This window comes from Triticum urartu, chromosome 6A (assembly GCF_056163025.1).
Source record: "Triticum urartu cultivar PI428250 chromosome 6A, HENAU_Tu73, whole genome shotgun sequence".
NCBI classification, from domain to species: domain Eukaryota; kingdom Viridiplantae; phylum Streptophyta; class Magnoliopsida; order Poales; family Poaceae; genus Triticum; species Triticum urartu.
Window position 1 is genome coordinate 600180774 of NC_141878.1, and position 2865 is coordinate 600183638.

At 39.5% G+C, this 2865-nt stretch overlaps 1 long non-coding RNA gene across 1 annotated transcript; it reads left to right on the forward strand.

The window, feature by feature from the left end:
- The first annotated feature begins 1612 nt into the window (after positions 1-1612).
- LOC147967091 (uncharacterized) lies at positions 1613-2182 on the forward strand. Its single transcript, XR_015609134.1, has 2 exons — positions 1613-1721; positions 1856-2182. It is a non-coding gene; the product is annotated as an uncharacterized LOC147967091 (long non-coding RNA).
- Positions 2183-2865: the final 683 nt, after the last annotated feature.

Sequence of the window (2865 nt, forward strand, 5' to 3'; positions counted from 1 at the left end):
GAAGGACGCCATTGGTAGACACTTTTCATATGCTTTTTACTCCAAAAAGTATGGTGTGTTTGTTGACAGAAAGTGGTTATGTACTGCATTGAGAAGGATATCTTGTGCAATGTTGATCTTAATTGTGCCATTAATGACTTTGCATCAAGAAACGCCTGAAGAAACATTTTCTGAAACACTGAAGTATTATTGTTGTCGATGAAGTCAGTCGGAAATTTTGGTTCTTACTTAAGGTAATCATGTCATGTTAGTTTTTTGCTATCTATTTAGTATTATTGTTTTCGATGGAGTTAGTTTGAATTTGGTTATTATTATTGTAGATGGAGTCAGTCGAATTATTATAGTCAAATTTTAAACTAAAGGTGTGTGGTTGAAAATTACTCTTAATAAGTTATATATATATATATATATATATATATATATATATATATAATGCTTATGTATCAAACACACACATGCATATATATTTCCTTAGGACATAGGGACCCATGTCACTGAGTTCGCCTAGGGCCTCCTGAAACACAGGGCCGGCCCTGGATGGCGATGCAATGGCGATCCGCAGGGCTGCAAATGGAGCTTCACCAAATGCCAACGGTGCTATGTTCAATCCTGTGGCGTTGCTGAGATCGAACGGCCACTAGCGTGCAGATCAGACCAATCATCTGGTTGATTTGTAGCAGCAGCCCTATAAATTGGATCGTATAGATTGTTGAAATACATACATTATATAAAGTCATAGTTTATTATGAGGTAAGTATGTGCCTCAATAAAATAAATGATTTAAATCTATAATGATTGGGATGTTGTGTCGTAACACACTAAAATTACAATTATCCATTATTGATGTACTTCTATTGTTTCATGAACCTAGCTAGTAGTTTGGACATCGCGTTTTTCCATTTAAGCTAGCTATTTTTGTAAAAAGAAAGGAGTTATTTAGGTTTGGGATTCCATTTAAACATATATCGCGCACTAACACATATACCCTAAAGATTCACATTGCATCGGTGTGTAATTCAAACATGCATGCATATAAGTGGAATCTGTGTAGTAACACTGGTCGTGATTGGAACACAAACATGTCGTCATCGTCTAATTTGTTTGTGTAATAACCACAATGCCTATACCCGAAAATTAGCATTGAGCTAAATGCCAAGTTGGCAGAGGTTAATATTTCCCCATATTGGGTATTGCATATCTTATACATTTTTTTCGATCATCATGCTATCAAGTTTGGCTCTTTTAGTTTGACATAGACAGCTTTGTTGCGTGTCACAGTAAAAACATATCAGGTAATATATACATTTTATATATTTTGGAGGCTACGTGTAATCAGTCATAGTAGAAAAAAAGTGGGCGTCAATTTAGGAAAAAAGATGGATGGCAGTTTACGAAACATGAAACATGTAGCTTGATTTAGCTCTGGTATGTGTCTTACTTTGGCAAACTCGTTACTTCTGATATATCAAACATTAATAACCAATTAATAACAAGTTATCCAAACGATATACTTTTGTATGTACTTATCAGTTCCCAATTAATCATGCACCCAATTAATTTCTCGTGTCTATAAACATTAGCAACCGAGACATAGCTGCAGAAATAGCCGGAGCAAAATAATAGCCAACTACTAGTGATTGATCTTATGAAGAACACAAGGGCATTGTGCTTGCTTGCTCTTATTGTCATTTCCACCACTTTCTTGTCTTGCCATGCAGAAGGTATGTAGGAGCATACATAAATATTTTCTCCTACGTATTCATTAGTTTATTTTGTTGGTCCGCCTCTTCTATTTTGTTTAAATCAAACAGTACATCAGTTCTAACTGCGTCCTGATGTTGTGTCTGATTTGTAGGTACAATGGACCTTGGACCTATTCTTGGGTGTGTAAAGATGAAAAAAGCTTGCTCAGTTAATGGGTGCTTGTGGCAATGTGCCTCTCATGGTTGGAATCCCCAAAGATGCATTTGTACCGATGTTGGCCATTGTTGTCACTACGCGGAGGCAATGACACCAAATTGATAGTAGTAGTATGATATATTGTTGTTAGCCATGTCCTCTTGCTTTGCAAGGGTGAATATTAATCATCTGTGTCACCGCTGATATAATAGATGAGGAAGATTTAATAAATTCAAAGCTATATAGTTGAATTATACTATTTATGAAGGGACTATTCGGGCTATGAGTTCTTTGCTTTTAACATTCTTCTGTTAACTTAGATTTTATTTTGTTTCAGTCGATTTTTGATATGGCTTGCAACAGCCCACATACAAAGTAGCTAACGTGGAACTATGGGGAACGAAGCATGAAAATCAAAAAAATCCTGTGAAACACCCAAGATCCAATCTAGGAGATGTAAAGCAACAAGAGGGGAGTGTCTACATACCCTTGTAGACCGAAAGCGAAACATATATAACGCAGATGATGTTGTCGCACTCTTCGCAATCCAATCACGATCCAAACCGCCGAGTTTAGCACATGTGCGGCTCGGTGACGTCTCCTCCTCCTTGATCCAGCAAGAGAAGGAGGAAAAGTAGATGTGATCTCAACTAGCACGACGGCATGGTGGAGATGGTGGTTGTGGTGCTCTGGCAAGGCTTCGTTGAGCCGTACCGGGAGGAGATATGGTTGTAGGAAGGTGGAGGGGCTGCACCAGGGTTTAGGGTGCGGCTCCCCTCCTCTCCCTCCACTATATGGAAGGGTAAGGGCAGGGAGGGCTGCAGCCCTAGCCCCTCCTCCAAGGAGGGGTGCGGCCAGGGAGGGAGGGAGTCCCTCTCCCGTGCGATAGATGAGATTCCTCCCTTTCCCTTCAGGGACTCTTCCCCCAAGCCACATGGACTTTCCGGGCCTGGTGCACCTTGGCCA